The 6,746-nt window shown below is 44.0% G+C and overlaps 1 protein-coding gene across 1 annotated transcript in view; it reads left to right on the top strand.

The window, feature by feature from the left end:
* Positions 1-6,746, top strand: part of LOC106807687 (tyrosine-protein kinase CSK-like) — a gene marked incomplete in the record, with an annotated part of 108,209 nt that overhangs the window by 78,826 nt on the left and 22,637 nt on the right.

The following is a 6,746-nucleotide window of genomic DNA, read 5'->3' as shown; positions in this document are numbered from 1 at the left end:
TTTAAATTAACCTTACAATGGAGTGAGAATCTTCACGCGTTATAACCATAACACGGCTAGTAGACCGCACAAGAGCGAGCGCCTAACCACTAGAACTCGCAATAAACTTGTTGCGCCTAACCATTTTTTTTTTTAATTACTGATGTTATTTGAGAGGGGCCTCACAGTAAGCCTTCATAGAACAAACCCCACCGCGATTATGCTCGCTTGCATAAATGACACAAACCCTTGTCGACTATTCTACGACGCGGTTAGCATACGAAAACATCAAAGAAATAACGCTAAGCCGGTCGCTTTACTTAACCATCCTTACATCCATTACTCAAACACTTGCTCATGCGAGTATTCCCTCTTGGATCCACGTTTATTTTAATTAAAACTCACGACTATAAAAATCACGCAAACTTCTCTCGCTAACGAGCCGCACCACCAAAAATGGACTTGCGCCAATGCATTTGCATTGAACCCCGGCAGCACGAGTCATTCTCTCCAAGCCGACCGCGCTCCTAAGTTCTGAAATCATTGCTGTGACGCGTCCGGTGACGGTTCAATGCGACGATTGGCGCAGTTTTTGTGTGCTAGCGAAGTTTTTGCGTGATCTGTGTTTGTCGTGATGCCCTCGATTGTTTAATAGGAAATAAACTTGTCAGATTAAAGAGGGCGAATACTGCATACAACGTGTTTTGTAATGTACGATAAGATGTGTAATAAACTCCGACGGAGCTATTAGGTAGTTTGTTTGCTCTTTCTTATGTGATCCAACGTGCCGTAAATAGTTGGCGAAAAAAAGCGGCCTGCCTCTTTGTCGTGCATTTTGCATGACGAGAATCAGCAGGTTTGTCTATGGATGGCGCGGCGCGAGCGGGCGTCCCCGGGCTATCTGGGCCTAAAATAACATCAAAATATATTAAAAACTTGTAGGCAGCAATTTATTGGCCTAGTGGGCCTAACGTATGCCCTTCGGTTTCCTAACTGAGTAGAAGGGCGACCGCGTAGTCAAGGGCGTGGCCCAATGACCAGCCCAGTTGTCTCGACCGTGACCCGGACTGTCCGCTATAGCAACAACACTGCCGGTTATTGATCCGTGACTGCGCGATGGAAATATAAGACAAGAGGCGACCCCCTCACCCCGCGACGTAGTTATTTTTTATGCAGAAACCAGTTGCGAGAGTCGAGTGCAGCGGCACGACGCGCAACGGGCGCGGTTGACAACCTCGACGTCCACCTCCCGGCTTCCCCGTCGCGACGTACTTCTTCAGGCGTAGGCATGGTAGGCGACACATAGTCTGCGTAAGTTCTATACGTAGAATAAATCATCTAGTCTGTTTAGGCAACAAGACGTGTTTATCTTTACTGTGATGCTTCGATACGTCACATCGTCTACGTCGCATGAAGAGACACAAGAGAAGCTGACATCGTTCAATGCGGCAAATGCACGAACACGAATGTAAACACCGGGTTAAGAAGACAATTAAAAGGGATCGTTTACTCTAGGTTCTAGGGCTAATTTTCAGTTAATGTTTTGGTTAAAATTAGGCTACATAAGAAACGTTTCATGGTTGTCAATGCACCGATTAGAAATATTTATTATGGGTTAAAAACTTATGTTTTAAAACTACGACTGACAACACTACCCCCCGCCCACCAGCCTTTTTTTTTCTCCACACGAGAGACAGTGCCTCTCTCACAGATATTGATTAGCAGGACGACGGTGGCCTGGCACTACAACAGCGCACACGATCCTGATAAGTTGCGCAGATCGGCGCTTGGCCGCGACTCGTATATGAGGAGCGGAGTATGCGGGTTGGTGAGGTCTCGCTCCCGCGGTCTCCGGACCACGTTCCAGCCGTCAGGGCTACAGATCTGGAGGGTGTTCGTTATTTATACTCATTTAAAAAGCCAAAGGATTGTAATATCTTAATAATTAAACGACGATATAGTTTCAGTTAGTACATATGATCAATTCGCCGTTAAAAATGAATATCGTTCGGGCCTCTTAAGGAGTAGCGTTTGCAGGTATAAATATTAAGCTCTGCACTGTTTGGATTCGCCCTTACGGTCTTGTACTACGTGCAAAAATAAATGGTGCGACAAATACGGCAAACTGTTTTCGGGGTGGCACAGCAGCGGGTCGCTAGGTGTCATCGGCGCCAGTTTCAAATTTCGTAGCATTGATTAATTATAACATTCATGTAGGTTCTGGGGTAGCGAAATACGTGTGGGTATAAACGATTGTTATATTGGCCGGTAAAGGATAGCAGGGCTTGTTATTGCAGTAAAATGCGCTAGAGGCACTGTCCCTTAATAACAGCAACGGCAATGGTTTAAAAACATTACCTGACCTATACGATACGACACGGATTGACGCGGGGTAGGAACTGGCACTACGGTAAGCATCATTATCACGGTCAACATGCTGACGCAAACAGTTACTGCTACGCATCACGGTTTGGGAGAGGTTTAACCACGATTGTACCAAACAGTAATGCCAGGTTGATTTCTTAACCGCAGGCTTTAAATGCCTTTGCCCACGATTGGGAGCGAAATGTATGTCGGTTCTTTAGCGGAGGAGGCTGGCATCGTCATCACGGCACGTCCACTCATCTCAATATCGCGCCAAACCCACATACTACTTGATACTACGTAAGTAGCTCACGCAGACGCGTAGCACAGCCGCAGCAATATGCAGCGGGGAGATACGGGGATAGCAGCAGAAAGGGGAGATAGAGAGGGTAGGTCAGAGTGAGCAGGCAAAAGGAAAGGAGAGATGGATGTATACATACATGGATGCATCTCGGAGGATGGATGGATGGATGGTATGGACTGGATGGATGGATGTATGGATGGATGGGAACCTTCTTTGCGAATAACAATGTCAACTATGCGCGATGGATCCCAATTCACCTCCGAGATATGATGTCACTTGAGCAACAACAACCAGATGTGGCCAGGGAGTTTCACAAAAGGAACTTCGCCATCCACAAGTCAAGAAGAGAATTCTCTGCCCTGGCGATCGACCAAGCACACGAGCACAATAATGCAGTGATCACAGGTGACGGAGGAGCAATTGGGTTGACAGAAGACCTGTCAGCAATTCGTAGGTGGATGGTCGTTGGACCCGAAGTTAGTCGTCTAGTAGCTGGATACGAGGCCATGTCTGGTATGAAAGATGCCACCTACAGCCGCAGAGACCATGAGCAGACACTGAGTGCCCAGAAATCTTTCTTTGAAAATGTGAAATCACTGCAGTGATGCAGGAGATGGGCAACCCATTTCAAGAAGAATCAGCCGACCTGCTGGTGCTAGACACGAAGAACATTGCAGACCCAACTCTAGCTGAAATGGTAGCTACACATTTCCCCGCGGGGCAAAAAGCAGTTCCAATCATTCATGGAGGGGCTAGAGGATGAAGGTGAAAGTCCTTTCTATCATCCAATCAAGAAAAACCTTGTTTCTTTCTTCAAACAAGAGCAGGCTGAGGGAATTTCTAAGGAGAAAGTCCTGAAAGACGACTGTCAGTTATTCTCGCGACTGTTCATCTCGTGCCAGAACAGGCAGTGTGACTTGCAAGAATTCTTCAAGCACGAGAATCAGTCACACCCTGCATCTCTCAGTGACAGCGGCAAGCTTCATAAGTATAAGTCACAGCTGGTTGAAATTCTTGAAGCGCAAGTGAACATCCCAGACAGAGAACCAAAGAGAGATGCAATCATCATTGATGGCTTAGCACTTATCAATGCTTTTTTCCACGTACTTCAAAGACATTTGATGACTATGCTAAAGAAGACATCATTCCAAAGGTGGAATTCTATGGTGCCAGGTACGAGCGGGTGGACGTAGTCTTTTATGTGTACAAGAAGTCAAGTCTGAAATCCGAGACGAGGTCGAAAAGGGGGCAAGGAATCAGAAGAAGAGTGACAGGAACGAGTAAGACACCAGGTAACTGGCAAAGCTTCTTTCGTGATGCCAGCAACAAGACTGAGCTGTTTCACTTCCTTGCGGAAAAGATGTGTGAAGCAGAGACGACAAGCACAGTCATTGTCACAAAAGGAATACTCCATTGTAAGTTAATTAAAACATGGTTGTAGGTTGCGACAACGCTAGGATTTGGTCACTATAACATATATAAGTCAGTGCGCGCTGCCTGTGTTTCTAAGGCCAATCTTAACCGCGCTCACGTTCAGCGATGATGTCATCGCGCTGTAGGATATCTTAACCATAGGCTTAGGCGTAGAAGACTTATAACTTAACTTAGAGGTAATTTAATAGATAACTTAAAATCGCTGCTGCCAGTTTTTTACAGGGTAGATGTTCGCCCGGCGTATGAAACGCGCATACACCGCGCGAATTGTAGAAACCGCTCATACTCTAGTGTGTTGTCTAGCGAGGCATTGACGTGCGTGCGTAGTGTGAAGTAAATTGATTTACGATTATATAATATAATAAACGCCTTGAACCTTGACTGCATTGCTGAAATTTTACGGGAATCGGAGTATTAATTTGCGCAACATTGACTGGCGCGAGTTTCTGTAAAAGCACTATAACCACTGGCAGCAAGAACAAGTCCGCACCAGCTACATCACACACGCCGCCATTGACTATATATATACTACATATACATAGTACATATATATACACATATACGTAGTATACTATATATATATAGTCAATGGCGGCGTGTGTGCTGTAGCTGGTGCGGACTTGTTCTTGCTGCCAGTGACTATATATAACAAGCGCGGCTGTCGATTCTCCCTAGTAATTTGTTTCTCTCAAGTTAATATTATTTGCGATGCGTCACGCATCGCAAAGATACGTCGAGCAAATTATATTACTCGCGCGCGTAACTCGCCTTTCACTCCCTAGCTAGCGATTTACATGTGTTTAATTACATTGAGTTATTAATTTTGTTGATATATTTACATGTAGTTATTTACATGTATATATCGTGGCGGAAAGGAATTTCTCCCGGACAATGATTTTAGATTTGTTCGATTGAGCAACTGCGTTTATGAAATAATTTAGGAACGGAATTTACATCTCAGCATTTCGGTAAGTATTCATACTATTAGGAGTGAATAAAGAGACATTTGTTTTTATTCACTCCTGATACTATCTATTGATAAAGACATGCCTTTAATACTGACTAGTGACTACCGAACCTATGGGTCCACACAGAACCGATCAGATTATACTGAAAGCTATATGCACTGTATAGCTAGTGGCCGTTGTGGAATGGCTATAATCAGGGGTTAATAATGACAAATTTGTTGATAATTGATAATTTGTTTAATTAACAGTTTGTCATTATTAATCACTGCTATAATGTAATACAGTCGTCATGGCTGACCAATGTCGATGACTCTTCTGTACTTTGGAATATATTCGATAATCTCACAGGACCGGATCAATCGACAATACTGCAGTTAGCTTAACCGACTGATGCGCTATTTTCCAAGTACATGTACGTTACGCAGGCGAGGAAGGAAAAAATTTCGATTTTCACTTGACCATGCTGCAAATTGACATGCTTTCTCCGTCGCTGCGAGATACCAGCGGAGATCGCGCGCACTCTCTAGTAGCACCTTGCTTCTGTGCTGCCGCTTAGTAGTAGATGCGGCTGGTCCCCCCCCCCCCGTGTAGGGTGTGCGTGTCCCGCTACTCGCACGTGAAACGCCACCGCACTACAATCAGTCGATCAGTGACAATGGCTCATTTACCTGGCGCCCGTTGTCAGAAACATCGTAAAGTCAAGGATAATGATAATGCTAAGCTAGCACTTACGACTGATGTGAGTGGTACGAGAATAGCGCTGACAGAAACGCATCGCAGCTATGAGAAACCGTACGATAACAGGAACGTCATAGTTTGCTGTCACATGGCTGCTGATTGGATGAGAATCGATCACAAAACTCAAATTTATACACATTTATTGTACATGACAGTAGTTTATGCATATTATGGTGGTTAACCCTATATAAATAATATCTGATTAAAAAACGAAATGATTATAAATTTATTCTGCACAGCAACGCAATGACTCATCAAATCCCTAGCTGCTGCCATCAATATGCATGGAGTTCCACTCAGACTAGGGCTTTCTCTCTGTTTCTTGTCAGATTGCTCTTATTTTTATTTATTAACTTGTGTTAACTGTTATAGGTCCTGTGGTGTTGGTATACACACTGTTTTTCAGACTATGGCAACAGATTAGTATTTTTTATGTATCGGCGCCGATACGCGGTCATTTCGGCCCGATACACTCCAATTGTTCCGATACTCACTCGAGCAGACCCGATACTCTGTTTTGCTGTGCCAATATCTTGATAAATCTTCCAATAAATGCCTATATTTTGTGATAAATACCATTTTAAATCCCTCCATGCATCGTCGATATCCGCCATTTTTGTTTACTACGATTGGAGACTTCTGCGCGGGTTCACGCGCAGGTCAATTATGTCACACGCTACGTGATTTAGTTGATCGTTTGGCGGGCTATTTGATAAGACTACACATGATTGGATCATCTCGTTCAGTCATCAGGGATTCAGCAATATGATTGGCTACAAATTTACTATAATCTACTATAATGAACTCGATGACCTCGTAGTACGACGCCGTTTGAATCTACTGCTATATTTGTCTGAATTTTCAGTGGCAGTGGAATTTTCAGGGCCAGAGAAAATCTCTTTTTAAAATATGTATTTTTGTTGTCACTTTTGAATATTATTTATTGTGGTGGTGAACAA

The sequence above is a fragment of the Priapulus caudatus genome, unplaced genomic scaffold, assembly GCF_000485595.1.
Source record: "Priapulus caudatus unplaced genomic scaffold, Priapulus_caudatus-5.0.1 Scaffold228, whole genome shotgun sequence".
NCBI lineage: Eukaryota > Metazoa > Priapulida > Priapulimorpha > Priapulimorphida > Priapulidae > Priapulus > Priapulus caudatus.
Note: the sequence above shows the minus strand (reverse complement) of the source record. Positions and strands in the feature narration are given on the sequence as shown.